Raw genomic sequence first — 15192 nt, forward strand, 5'->3', positions numbered from 1 at the left:
GGGTCGCAATAAATAGGCTCGACTCTCGGATTTTATTTTTATACATTTTCTTTATTGTGGACGCGGGAAGGTCGCGTTTCGAGTTGAAGGAAGTGCGCACCCCTCGGGCTTAAAAGGTTGTTAAACTATTTCATTATCAGACGATTTTGAATAATAAAAATTTAAATTACTTTTCAAGTTAAATTATTAGACTATATACAATATGTATATAATAATTAAATAATTAAAGAAGAAAAACTCCCATTTGTTATTATAATTTTAAGGTAAACGGTAAACATTCTAATCTTGTTTTTGGGGATGAAAACTTAAATATTCCATGGATAAATATTGCCGGTATCAATTTAGGTGGACGCGAGTGTTGAAAGCGCAGGGGGCGCAAAACAAAATAAGGAATGAGATAATAATAACAAAATGCGTACAAACGTTAAAAAGTTAATGCAAACAACAACACAGCGCGCCCCGTCAAAAAGAACAAACACACACGCACTGAATGGTAGAAGGAAGACGGAACGCGAAGAAGGAAGGCGGCAAGAAAATGTTTTGTTGCATTGCAACAAACAGAAACAATGCAAGTGATGCGTCGCAAGAAGACAGAGAGCGGAGACGGGCGACTGAGAGCGAGAAAGAATTCGTAGACAAAAGCAATGAAGAAGCGCAGCAGGAAAAGGCAACACTCACTCACATTCACACACACAGATACAGCCACGCACTCACGTACGCGATTCTAAACAAGTTGATGAACTCTACGGCGGCTGCGACGCCAACGTCAGCGTCAGCATCGGGGGAAGAAGAAGCAGAACTAAAGCAGAACCAAACAATTTGTTTCTTTCGTTTTTGTTGGCTTTTTTTATATGTATAATAATCTTATTTGATCGGTTCTCTGTACTCGGTTGCATACGTACATAGGCTAGGTATGTGTATGTTATTGTTGCACTTAGATTTACTTATTATTCCACTAGTATTAATACTTTTATTGCTTTTTCGCACAGTTCACTCGCACGCACGTACACAGGCAGGGACGCTCTTGTATTTTCTCTGAGCTCGACGAAAAATTTACGCGATTGATCGTCTTTCCGTGTTTATCCGGCTTAAAATTCGCAAACAGCTTATAGCCTTAAATATAGCATATGTATTTTAAGCTAATGTAACAAGAACAAACGTGCGTCCGGTCGAAAAATTGCGGAAAAATTTTTTTCGAATGGCCCGCTTGCACTTGTATTTATAGGTTTCACTCAAAGCGGAACGTTCCGTTCTTGTGAATGCTCTCTTCTCTCGAACGTCTCTCTCGCTCTCGTGGCGGGTTGTCAAAGAGAGAGTCGAGAACTGAATGAGAATGAAACCGACGAAGAATTTTTACAAGACATGTCGAACGCGGAACGAGGAACCGGGAACGGACGGAACTGGTACGAACGCCAAGCCGACAACAAAAAAACTCACCCAACCAGTTATCGCCAGCGGGAGAGACAAAGAACCAGCCAGAGAGAGAGGGTGGGAGCGCCAGAGAGTGGTAGAGAGGCGGCGGAGGCGAAATCTAGTTTTGGCTGCAGAACGACGCCAGAGGAATGGAATGGAATGGCAATTGGAACTGAGTGCAGACATATTTATGAACATTTGGATGTACATACAGACATACCCACGGCTAGGCTACGCCAGCTGCGCTGCCCGCAATGAGACTGACCTCTGACAACCTCCTACACACTCAAACGTACATACGGACATATGTATGTACATACATATTGTATATACAACCAGAGTACAGAACATAAATTGCGAGAGGGAGCAGTGCACTCCAAGTATTCCGGTCTCTGCATGTGTAAGTGTGGGAGTGAGTTACAGAAGAAGAGAACCGAAAAAAGGGCTGCACAGAGAGGAGGAGAAGGAAATGGTAAATGCAGAAAATAACACTGGTCGTGGGGTAATTTGTTCGGGCTTTTTGTTGTCGTTTTGAAGTAAAAACCCCATGCATAGAACGGTTGCACGCAGCGAGTCAAAAGATTATCGTTAGCATTTATTTTCGGCTCTGTTTCGCAATAACTGATTATTCGGAAGAATTAGCATAAATTCAAATTTAAAACAGTGTCAAAATTGAATGGAAACTGAACTGGAAGCTTTAATTACAGGTCCCAGTCATTGGAGTAATAAACACGGCCGGATGGGAAGTGCTCAGGGATTCATCCGAAATTCGAAATCTTTAAAAATTTCCAATGAATGGTGAATGACGAATTTGAAATTTGATTTATAGCTTAAAAATACTTCAATATGTTCTGAAATAGTACATTTTAAAATAGTTTTTCTTAGTAGTGAGATTAATCTTTTGTCCAACAATTGATCAATTTAAATGAACAGAAGAAACAAACACAACATTTTTACACTGTAAAGTGTGGCTAGAGAGCCCCAACACGCTGAACTGCTATTTATCTGCTCCAGAGAAAGGAAGAACCCAGCAGTCACACACACACCTGTCTTGTGCACGAATATAAGCGAGTTTAAGCTCTTTATGGTCATTACCAACCTGGCAAGTACAACAATAAGCGACTAGTTTACAACTGACTTTGCCGCTTCCACCGCTGATGCAATAGGTGGTGAGAGGGAGGGAGAAAGGAGCGACGTCGGGAACGGGAATGGAAATGGGAATGTAAAAGTCTGCGCGGGCTTGCGTCATGTGCGTTTCTTCAACTCTTCGATCGACAGCGCGCGGCTCAAAGAACAGCGTGGAATGGCAAAACCGCCGTTTGGCGTCTCTGCCGCGTCGCAGTCAAAGTCGACGTCGACGTCGGACTACGTCCGGAGAACAACAAAACCAGTCTAGAAACGCGCACGCCGCTCAACTCTATAATTATGCTGCCGTTCGAGTGGATACATACGTCAAATATATACAAACATACGTACATATGTATACGCCTGGCACAAAGGGCCTTAAACTTTGCTTAAAGTCAAGGTCAGTGATTTCTTGTTCGCCAATTGCGATAATATCGTAGCAGAGGCTGCGTGACTCACGCACCGCCCACCTACCGAAAAAGAGGAGGTGTCTCGGATTAAGTTCGATCCAATTAAGTGAAATCTCTTTGACTCTGGTATCTACATGAAGAGCTTGAATAGTTTTCTTGTATACCCTATGGGAGCTTAAAGTAACAGGAGGCCGGACTTCCTGTCAAGCCTTTTCGGCTCCGCAAGGTACTAAACTAGCAGATACCTTTAAACTGCCTATAAAGGATGCATATCTATTTCCAAAAAACTTATTCATTTTGGCCTAGTTGAATAACTCAACATATACATTATTTTGAAATCTGGATCTAGCAAATGGTATTTCTTAAAAAATTTGTATTCCTGGTACTCTTTATCGCATCCAAATATATGGATTAACAGGTATCCAAAAGTGGCGCTGTACACTTTAGTGCCCTCCAGATTAGCCCCGCCAAAATTCCAAGAACTGACGGGTTCAAGTGGACGGGATCTGGGAAGCGTGCGATGGGATGCTGCTGTGGCAGGGAAACAAGTGGGATTGTGGAATAAGGCACACAGACAGAAATGTATGCCTCCTCCCCATGTGATCGATATGTCCATGTAGCCAGCTTCTCCATCCCGCCGTCTCCGTAGCCACATCTTTTGTCCTTGCCGGCGGTTCATGAACCTTCGACTTTACTCCTCTGACGAACGACGTGCTTAAAGTAGCAAAAAAGATACGGCCGCAAAAAAAATCCAGAAAATACGACACAAGACAGCAAAAGGAAAAAAACAAAACAAGCAAAAACAGCCAAAAGCCAATGGCAAAGACAAAAGGAAAAAAAAAAGGAAAAAACAATTACGCCAAGCGTTGAAATATTTTTTGCTACAGCCGAACTTCTCCAACTGGAATACATCTGCCACACAAGACGTCAAAGTAACAAAAAGGCATAAAAATGCAGCCAAGTAGTAAGAACTATGTATTTATAATTTTAAATAAATTAACTTGAAGATAACTTAATGGCTTTTTTAGACGCTTTCATTTAAGAACCATGCATATGTTCATATATACACATGGATTGGCACATAAAAACCTTTAGTTTGGTAGTAAAAATCTATGACAGAATATGACAGTTGTAAAATACTTACAAGTAAAAAAATCATAAAAATTTAAAACGCATACATAAATATGAACAAATGTTTTTTTTTAAAGTATTTTTTTTTAATGAGTTTTTAACATTGGATTCTATAGTTGGGACCCTGGCCTATTGACACTTTTCTTATTGTAAATCCTTGAGGGCTTTCATTATTTATTATTATGATATAGCATTTTTTAATTTAGATATCAATCAATAATTTGAAAGTATTCTAAATTAAGATTTTGAGTTTTAAAAAGAAATTAAAAGAACGAGGTAAAGGGGGTAGGGTTTTTCATAAGCAGCCCGCCTTATAAGCTGACCGACCTCAGCAGCCTCAACTACTTTATTGCCGTATTGACAGACAATTCAATCGAGCGGGTTTCAATAATAATCACCCCAACGCAGCTAATTTCAATGTGCCACAAGAGCAAGAGGAACAACAAACGGAACGAGCGATCCCTTTTTAGCAGCTGTCGTACACAACAACTACAAACGCCGCCAGATGTTTCCCTTGATCGAAAGGGAAGAGGGGGAAGCCCAACCCATAAACCATAAAATACGGCCAGCGATCACATATTTGTTATGGCTCTTTCAATAATTTTGGGCTGGAAAAAAATGTGACACTTGAAACCGGAAATTAGCAGGAGCTGTGCAGCTGTCGTTCCCTCTCTTTCCCGCTCTCTTGCTCTCTCTCTTATTTTAAGACCAGGTGATGAGAGAAAGAGAGTAGTTAAGTCTTAATTGGAAGCAGGAAATACTCATCTCTGGTCATACTTGTCAGTTCTTATGTCACTAATGGATCCACGCGTTAGCTCTATAAACAGTTAGTTACACCTCTTAGTTCCGGAACACGGGCAATTTGAGAATGTTGTAATCAAGCCCTCTTAAGCAAGAAAGAAACGGAGAATTCTAAAGAACAGATTAAAACTAATTCTTTCGTAAGCTGTTGCTGTTTTCCTAGCCCAGATACCCAAGACAATTGTCTTGACTGAAGACTCGCAAACTCAATTCAGATTCTTTGCAAAAACTTTGAGTTTTGTTAACTCTAGCTGATTTTAAAATCTGAAATATGCTTTAAAATAAACTTTAAACAAGAAAGGAAGCTAACTTCGGCACGCCGAAGTTTGTATACCCTTGCAGATTGGTTTTGAGGTTTATATTATAGATTTAAATGCTGAAAACACTCACAAAACAGAGTTTCATTACATGTTACCTATACTTATTATGTTTAAAGTTTGACAGTTACAGTTTTACATTTTCTCTACATCTACCGATCGGTTTATATGGCAGCTATATGATATAGTTGTCCGATTTTTATGAAATTTATACCATAATTCTAGAATAATAAAAAAAGCTTATATCTCAGAGTAGATAAACATACGTTGAAAAACAACGAAGCTATAATTTTTTTTCCTATTTATTTCTCGACCGTTCCTATGGCAGCTATATCATATAGTCGTCCGATTTTCATAAAATTTTTACCAAAATTCTGAAATAATATAAAACGGCCATATCTAAAAAATGGTGCAAAAATGTTGAAAAACAGCAAAGGTATAATTTTTTTTCGAAAAATATATCGAACATTTGTATGGCAGCTATATGATATAGTCGTCCGATCCGGCCCGTTCCGACATATATAGCAGTGAGAGCATATAGAAGACTATATGCAAAGTTTCATTCAGATAGCTTTAAAACTGAGGGACTAGTTTGCGTAGAAACAGACAGACAGACAGACGGACAGACGGACAGACAGACAGACGGACAGACGGACAGACAGACAGACGGACAGACGGACATGGCTAGATCGACTCGGCTGTTGATGCTGATCAAGAATATATATACTTTATAGGGTCGGAAATGTCTCCTTCACTGCGTTGCAAACTTCTGACTGAAATTATAATACCCTGCAAGGGTATAAAAATTTCCTATTAACATAATAAATAACATAAGTATACAGTTTCTTAATTGAATAATTGTTAGCCCTACGAAGCTATTAACAAAATGGGAAAGTAGTGGGAAACTATAATAGTAAAGCTTTAATTCATTCCTGTATCTCAAATTGCTCAATTTACGTTTACAACTTAATGCCAAGAACAATAAGCAAATAAAGTGAATGTCTAAAAATGTTGGTATTTTATTTACACTTTCTGATAAGTTTATGTATTTCGGTGGAATGGAAGTCCGTAACTGGAGACACATGTGCCCGCATGAGCTTGGGGGATCCGCTTGGATCCCCTATTGAAGGTTCGAGGTCGGTCGTTCTCAGTTTTCAACGCCCACCATATCCCCTTACATTAAAGCTAATGAGGGCACTTTATTGAACTCTCTTCTGCCGTCTCCGACCCTTTTTCGTAATTTCTTTGTGTGAGTCTTCTTCTTAGGTGTCTTCCCGCTGTGAGTGTCTCAGTTTCTTTTTTTGTTCTTTTATTTTATTTTTTTGTTTCAGCACTGACCTCATAATTCGCATTAAACTAATAAGCGAAGAAGACGCCCCCTCATCCACGAGCAGGAAATTTCAATCAGCTCGTTGAAATCCGAACTTTAGTTGAGCTTTTTTTTTGTGCTCTTCCCCGTTTTCTCATGTTTTCAGCTTTGGTTCTTGGAAAACTCACGAGGTTTGGTTAAAATGTTGCGAAAATATTGTTGCAAAGGGTCACAGACTGTTAACTAGAAAGGAATTTCGAAACTGAAACGAGAACGAAACGCTATATGGTCGATGGCTGCCTTAGAGATACAGGGTTACAAATTTGGAAGAGTTTGGGTTGAAGACCCAAATTTTTTTAATCACCCCCAGTTTGAAATCACAGTTCGAGATTTGATTATACTTTAAAGGTTTGTTATTTGTTATCTCTTAAACTGTTTGCAACATTTTGTTGTTTCTATAGAAAGTAAAGTTTTCAAGATCATGATTCTTAACGCGAAAAACGCAGTATAGCCTTGATATAAAAGGTAGATAGATAGTTAAATACAGACAGCCTTAAAGAGACATTAGTTTGGACACAATAAATATATAAAACGTTAACAGACATGGAAAAACAACAACGGCAAAAGTCAACGAACGGCTAAAAAATTCACGAACTTGAAAAAGTGTGTAGCTTTAACGCTAACGCTGACGTTGCCGTCGACGCTGGCAGAACTTTGATGTCAATAAACCAACTAACCGGCGACCTGCGGACCATGAATAGACACAAAACAAAAAAAAGAGAATAACTTGTTGCTCGCACGGCAACAAAAAACTCATATTAATATATGTATAACCAAAAAGTGAAATAAAATCAGTGATGCCATCAAGAAATCTCTGGATAAATGTCCTGTTGCGAGAGAGAGTGCTTTACTATTGGGGGGGCCAAAGGCCCGGCGCGGAAGTGGGCTTAAAGCGAAAGAGAATAATAATAACAGCATTAGCACATGTTTCGCATTCGGTATGTAGGGTCCGGGTCTTCCTCTGACGGGATCCCGCCCGCATGGCATATAAATCAGAAAAAAAAGAAGAGCTACTCCAGACATCAGGCGCGTACGTGAGATATGATGAATAAGCCCAACGTCCGACCCGTTCTTCTTCTGTTCCCTCTACTATCACTCATTCCGCCTCCACACATCCGCACTTCAGTTCATCCAGAGCTGCTCCTCTTCACATGCTGGCAGGTATTGGGTTTCTAGTACGAAGGACACACGACAGAGAGGAGAGATGCCGAAGCGGTCTCAAGATAGATTTATTGTCTATGCGGATGTGTACAACAAAAAAAAAGGGACCTGAATACTAGATTTTAACGAAACCTTGAATACCCTTTCAGGCATTAGATATATGGTCTAACTTACCCCTTATCTTTCAAATATCAGTCGTTAGATTTGGACCATTTGTCAAGTAAATTGTGATTTTCTGAAAAGATATTTAAAGGAAAGAAAATAGGTTTAGTTGCTGTATTTTTAATATGATAGTTTATATTTATTATATTATTTTCGGGGTTTTGTAAGCCCTTAGTTGTTATGAGTCCCTAAATACGAAGCAATCCTGGATATTTCCGGTAAATATATTTATTTCTTAAATTAGATCAAATCAATTTAATATTACTATTGAAATTATTATTATTATTATTTTTCCCATAGGATTCTTAAGATAAAGTAATTATAATCGATTTCAGACTCCAATTGCTTTCTTTTATAGACGACCACCAAATTGTTGGCCAGATAATGGAGCCATTTGCTAGGGTATAAAAGCCCTTAAGTACACGCATTATTTCTAACATGTCCTCTCGATCTCTCCCTCTTTTTTTTTTTTTTTGTTTGCCATGAGAAACACTTTACGTTAATTATGCACTACACACAAAAAAGGAGCTTCCCTGCGGGGGATGCCCAATGGGATGTTAGAGGTTGTGGTGGGAGTTGGGTGGTTGGGGGCCGCATTTAAGAGCTTTGTCATTGCGGTATGCTGAGGTGGGATCTCCTATGAGTGGGGTGCGGGTGGGTGGGTCTGATGTAATTGATGAACGCTGTTAATTATGGCCGGCTTTAACTGTCACTTTTTTTGGAAAATTTCTCAGCACGAGTGGTTTAATGAAAGGTGCTGGTAAATTGGGGGACACAAAATTGTGACCAAAACTTCCTGTACATCCTCATAGTTGTATTTCAATTTTGTATAGATACAGATGAGGATAATATGAACATAACTATAAAATCTTAAAAAAAAAATAAAAAACTAAAGATAATCCACCTCTGAGTGTAATTCTGGGTAATTTCAGCAAATTGGACTTCATATCATCCACTGTGGAAATGATTGACCTGTGAGGGTAATCACTCCTCCAAAGCTTTTGCCTGCTTTTTCTGGTTTTTCTTCTGTTCGATTCGGTTCGGTTCAATGCCACAGAGCTCGTGTTCCAGTTACCATTTCGTTCCACAGTTCGCGATCTTCACACGCGCGATATTGGGGGAGTTGAGGGCTGCTGTGGAGGGGAGGTTGCCCGTGTGTAGGGGGATGATGGCTGGGAGGTAGAGATAGGTTAGCTAAGCGTCTGTTTCTGTTCTTTTGTTTCAAACTCGTTTATTGGCTCTACCTAGGCAAGCATTTCAACTTTCAAAAAGAGCCAAAGTCAGCGCCAGGTTATAGTACACAGCACAGCTACAGATACAGATACAGGTACAGAACTAAAGAGCCACAGAGGTGTGTATATAGTATGGTGGCTTAGACCCCGTGACTCCGACTCCAGCAAAGTCATTTTTGTTGGCCAAAATTTTGCTTTGTTTTGCACTCAACGGCGCCCCTTCTTTATTATTATCTGTCTCTCCTTTTAACAGCTCTTGTTTATTTGCTTTTCGAAACTTTTTGTTCTTTTGGCGCATTTTCTTCTTGGTTATTTGCCTTGGTTCTTGGCGGTTGGCTGTTGCCTCTTGGCACCCATTCACCCCGCACAGCCTCTTCTGTCTTTCTAATGGCTTTGTTACCTTCATTTTGGGGTCGGTCTTCGTCGGTTGGTCTCTGTTCTTTCACCTTTTTCGGGCAGTGGAAACTTTTTTTTGGCAGAAGGTCAACGTTCATAATTGCCTGTGTGATACACTCTTAAAGCCAACGAACCGCGTGCTTTTCGACCGACCGGCGAACTTCTTCTTGCACCACGCCAAATTGCGATATTAGATGCGGCAAATTATTATAGTAGTACAGTCAAAGTTGGCTAACATGGAACCACACTTAGATACTAAAGAAGAGATCGTTATTTTGAAATACGTTTAAGATCTCGAAACAAATAAAGTTATCCTAAATAACATGTTCTTATGAACATGTGAAAACTTTGTTACCGTTTTGTAAGCAAAAGCAGCAGGTTATTTATACAGTCTGTTTATATTTCAAAACATATCTTACAATATCCAAATTATTTTTTTCTAAACGTTATATTGGTTCTAATTATTTAAAAACTGCACTTAAAACTTATTCAATACTATCAGTACTCTAAAATAACCAAAGAACCATTAGATACCCTGGAAAATATACATGATGAGTGAGTTGTAAAGGTTCACAACTGTATGTATTTCTCTGCTGGTCCAACGGAAATGGCACTTTTGGGTCGGTCTTAGAGCTTTGCTTGCTTTTAAAGATTTCCCCGTACATTTCTTGCCTTTTCAATTCGCACACCCCTTGATTATTTCTTTAATCAGATGTGGGAAGTTCTGTGAACCGAGCCCGACCTCTGTTTCTTTCTCCCAGGGGCTTTGAGGACCGTTTCCTCTGTCGATTCGAGTGGGTTATTCCCCACTAATTTCCCCAAAGAACTTGTGACGGAGACGACAATTCTCGGGAGGGCATTACTCTGGGCACTCGCAGGGTTTGGGGTTAAATCGGTCAAAGGTTCCGCCAGATTACCGATGGGGCCAAGCCCCAGAAACATTAGTTGCCCAAATTGAAACAATTAAATTATTCCATAATTATATGGAAAGACTTTGCTAGAGGTGACGGAGGGCAGGGCAGGAAGGGAACTCAAACAGAGAGCCACGCCTGCAGAAACATCAAATATCATTAAACAACTTTATGGGTTGATTTTCAGTTTAGTTTTTTTTTTCTTTTGTACTTAAATGAAGGGGGACGAGCATCCAAGACTGAAACAAACATAAACAAAAGTTTCCTTGTATGCACTTCTATAATATTCTGTTACTATTTTCTTGAAAATCAATATTTAAAGAATGTTTAATGATAATGACATGTATTTCTGAGCAAAATACACTTTTCATTCACCGAAGCTGTAAATTAAACAACGAAATAATGGAGTGAACAAATGGTATAACCAGTATGTGAACACCTTGGTAAAAATCCTGATAATTAATAAACAAGATTAAAGAGAAATTTATAAACTAAGTGACCGAACGAATGAATAAATTAGTGAATAACTAACAAAACCCGAAGAAAATAAATGAATGAACGAATGAATGAATAAATTAGTGAATAACTAACAATAAGCGAACTGAGTAAACGACCGAATGACTACATGCGAAAAACTGACAATCTTTTAATGTTTATTCAATGTAGAAACAAACTTTTTATTGTTTTTAATCATTTAATATCGACAGAAGTTTGATGTAGAAGACGAAGTGGATACACCTCCAACCTTACTGTAAGTTCATTAAAAATTATCAGCCAAAGCCACAGACTTTTTCATTTTTTTACGAGTGTAATCAGATATGGACAATAACAACAACAACGACAATAGTGACCAATCATCGACAACAACATCCACAAAAGGCAGCGGCAGATGACGGAGAAGAAGCAGAATCAGAAGCAGAGAAGAACGTCGACTGCGGCGTTGGCGTACGAACATTGACCTTCATTAAGTAAGAAGAAGCAGCAGAAGAAAAAGAGGTAGAAGGCAGCCACAAATCTTTGAGCTTGCTCACTCGCTCACACTCAGATTGTTGTTGCTTTTGCTGCTGCTGGTGCTTTGACCATCAATCAGTCAATCACTACGACTCTCCTGCTTACACGCATGTAGTTTCCTTCCAGCCTGTTTCTCTCCCCCTCTCTCTTTCTAAACATCTATCGCTTACTCACGGCTTGCAACGGTAAATTTGCTTACGTTTTTCTGGTTTAATAAACACAATATTATTTAACACTGACATTTTACAACCAAGGAACACAAACACGAAATGCAAACTTATTTACACTTGAGAAAATTAAGTTCAAGTTGTTGCAAAAACGATTAAAAATTAGTACATTTTAAGATAAAATCTTAGTGCCATTAAAAATAAGGATTCAAATATATTCAAAACCCAAACGGGAAAATGAAATATAAGTTAAAATTGTATTTTTGTGCTAGATTGACTTACAACAATCTCTTAACACAGTTTTATATAGTCTTTTTTTTTATAATTTCTGCTACCTGGATTGCATATAATCCAAAATTTGTTCCCAGTGCTTGCTGGATTTGCTGCCGACGCCTACTGCTCTACCGCTGCTTTGGACGAGGGGAGTTGGGTAGCGGGGGCACATTCACTTCTCGTTTTGAGCTGAATCACCATAAACCAAAAGCCACGAGTTGCGGGCCAGCGAAAGAATAAATAATAAGTGTCTTTTGGAGCGGGCCAGCGAGGGGAGAGCGAGCGAGGGAGACGGACAGATGGGAGCAGAGCAGGCCAGGCGGCAAGAATATCTAATAAGAAATCAGCAAAAAGAAAAAAAATCAAACAAAAAAATCCGAGTCTGAAAAACGTGTTTTTCTGTTCTTCGCTGTGTTATTCCTTATTTTTATTTTATTTTTATTCCCCATTTTGTTTTATTTATTCTTTTCGTTGCAGAGGGGCTGGCTGGCTGTTGGCAACGGAGGCGGGCGGGGGGAGCTTAGCTGAACGGAACGGTCAACCGAAGCTCTAAGCGCGACGCCAAAGTACATTGTGAAATCATTTCTATTTCTAAACAACAACAAGCGGAAGCAACAATAAAAACCACAAAGAATTGATAGCAGGCTACAGTGGTCGATCGGAAATTCTCGGTTAGCGGAACCCGGAATTGCAATTACAAACTAAAAACCATTATGCAAAGTTTAAGTGCATGGTGGTAATTGCAAGAATTCTCAACTGGTTCGAGTTATAATATTATAAGCAGGGGGTTCGACCACTTAGAATTAGGGAAAATAATAATAATTTTATATATTTCTGTTATATTATATTTTTGAACTAAATTTAAAAACAATTAGACCGTTAAAACTGGAAGAGTTCCCAAAAACAGTTTTTCGTTTTGGACAGTTCACTGTACATGTGTGCAACTGGCTGGGCTTTGCCCCCTCATTCCCCATTGTCAAATCCATCTTGTTCCACCTCCAAAAGGCATTTTTTGCTTTGTTTTATCAGCAATTTCAGTTTCAGCTGAACTATAGTCTGAATATTTCTACATACAATGTTTCAATATGGATTCGAGTCGACGGTCTGTGACTGTTGTTATTTTTTCGTGTTGTTCTTCTTCGCCCGCCCTGTTTCTTCTGGCTCGCTGTTGTTATTGTTGTTAGATTAATTTGCTTTAACAGCTGTCTTGTCGTCTGGTCTGTGAACACACACACACACATACCATACCCCACACAACCCAAACAAAGTCAAAGACAGTTCCAAAGACTCCGAAAGCAAGCAGCGTGTGAACTTTTAGCGCAGAGGAGCGATTAGCAAGCCAAGTGCAAGAAGACTGAGAGTGAAAGACTGCAAAGAACTGAACATGAAGGCAAGAAGGAAGATAACTCTAAATTCGAACAGTAAGAACTGGCTATGCCAAGATTTGTAGTATAAGATGGATAGGTTAAGCATTTTACCTAATAAATCTGGTGTTTAAATAACTTGCTGCTCTTTTTTTTCAAAAACAATCTTTAAGTAATCTGGCACATTTTCGAAATACTTATGGATACATTTTTGTTAATCTGACAATTCATGATTTTTAATTAAGCTATAAATAAAAAATAATAAAATCTTAAATACCATTATTAAGTACTGATTATATTTTGTATACAATTTGTAACCTTATTTTATGATTGAGTTATCAAAATTATATTTATTTTCTAGTAATCTATTTCTGGTAATCTCTTTAGGTTTTAAAAAATATACTAAGCTGGGCATTCGCACAGTGTACGTTTCACACTATAGAGCAGCAACGAACCAGAAAAACAAATAAATTTAAACAGAAAACACACATGCTGTTTTTTATATTCCAAGAAAAACAAGAACCACACCCAAAATAATCACGTAGGGTGGGGAATGTAATAAAACAATTTTATATTCCACGCCCCCCCAAAGGTAAGATAACACTAAAACAAAAGCTTGAGGGGGACGGCCCTCTCTTTATATAGAGCGTGCAATTAAAGGTGATTCTTGACTTTATGGCGACATAAACCTGTAATCGAAGAGGTCTACACAGTGAATAGAAATACCAACTATATCCATTTGAAATTGGTCTTATACCTAAACAATTTCCATTTTCAGATATAACATTAAAAAGCTAACGAATTTCTGATATATTTTATTATTAACCATATCTAATTTTATAAAACAAATGTTATTCATATCTTAAATATATTTATGCCAAAGAAAGGACCTTTTTGTTAGTTTTATTATTTTTTACTGTGCACTTACTTGCGCGCCCCCACTGCAGAATACATATTTTAATATATAGAATCGTAAAAAAATATTATACAAAAATTCATAAAACTGCCTATAAAGGTGTAGGAATGAAAAAGCGAACGAACGAGGGGAAATCCAGGGAGTTAAATCCATCCATTGCACAGCTATAGTCACCCTCAATTCCCATTCAACATATGAAAATCAAATCAGCGAGGGTTGCCATTGTACTTATACAAACAGATGTGCGTGAGGGTGCACACGTGAGTGTGTGTGTGTGTGTGCGATGTAGGGGAGGAAAATGTTTGTATGGGGAAAGGAAGGGGAAGAGAGGGCTTCCGTCTGTCTGGGGTCAATGCACAAAAATGCGTAGAACGTGCTAGTGTCCGCCGGTTCTCAAAAACGGGGGGGTTGAGCTCTGCTCTGGAAAATCGTTCACTTTTCGCACTCACCAATACATGTGTACAGTACGTGTGATGCTGGGGGCTGGCCCAAAAGTTTGTTGACCCCAAACGCGAACAGACAGCAATGCGTAGATGAACGTACCTATATATATTGCGTACAGTGAACGCTCTCCAATCGCCTCTCTATTTGATTACTTTGGCGAGGTGAATACCCTTGCTTTAGAGAATACATATTGTTTTGAATTCAGCATGGAAATAAATCTGCTATTAGACATTTTCAAAAGAGTTTGGATCGCAATATAAACCATTTGATATTAATAACAAAATATAATATAATATGTATAATATTAATCAAAGTTCATGACAATTTAGTATTACAAATCACTAAACTATCCACACTTCGAGGAAGCACTGTATTTGATGTGCTCGATTTTCGGGGTAAGATGCGTTCCCCTTTCCGTTTGCCACACCCCCAGAGGGTTGATTAGCGCCGCCCGCCATGCACCCACCACCACCCATGTGAACCTTGCGCTACCTTCCTTTCTTCCTTCCTTCCTGGGCATTAATAATATGGCTGACATGACTATTTATTTATTTGCAAGACACTTTCCCTAATGCCGCTCTGTCGAGTC

At 38.8% G+C, this 15192-nt stretch overlaps 1 protein-coding gene and 1 long non-coding RNA gene across 7 annotated transcripts in view; one reads left to right on the forward strand and one right to left on the reverse strand.

Moving 5' to 3' along the window:
- The window catches only part of brat (brain tumor), a 39732-nt gene that overhangs the window by 20364 nt on the left and 4176 nt on the right, over window positions 1–15192 (reverse strand). For 2 of the 6 annotated variants that reach the window (XM_070288720.1, XM_017178255.3), the window contains exon 1: window positions 903–1182. The gene's annotated coding sequence lies outside the window, so the exon portion shown is untranslated. Of the gene's footprint in view, window positions 1–902; window positions 1183–7901; window positions 7963–11638; window positions 11655–15192 lie in introns of those variants that run through there. The other 4 variants (XM_070288719.1, XM_017178256.3, XM_017178260.3 and 1 more) reach the window with 4 other exon arrangements.
- Window positions 2356–3959, forward strand: LOC108082749 (uncharacterized). The gene is made up of 2 exons (XR_001771002.3): window positions 2356–3303; window positions 3367–3959. It is a non-coding gene; the product is annotated as an uncharacterized lncRNA (long non-coding RNA).

This window comes from Drosophila kikkawai, chromosome 2L, assembly GCF_030179895.1.
Source record: "Drosophila kikkawai strain 14028-0561.14 chromosome 2L, DkikHiC1v2, whole genome shotgun sequence".
Classification (NCBI taxonomy): Eukaryota; Metazoa; Arthropoda; class Insecta; order Diptera; family Drosophilidae; genus Drosophila; species Drosophila kikkawai.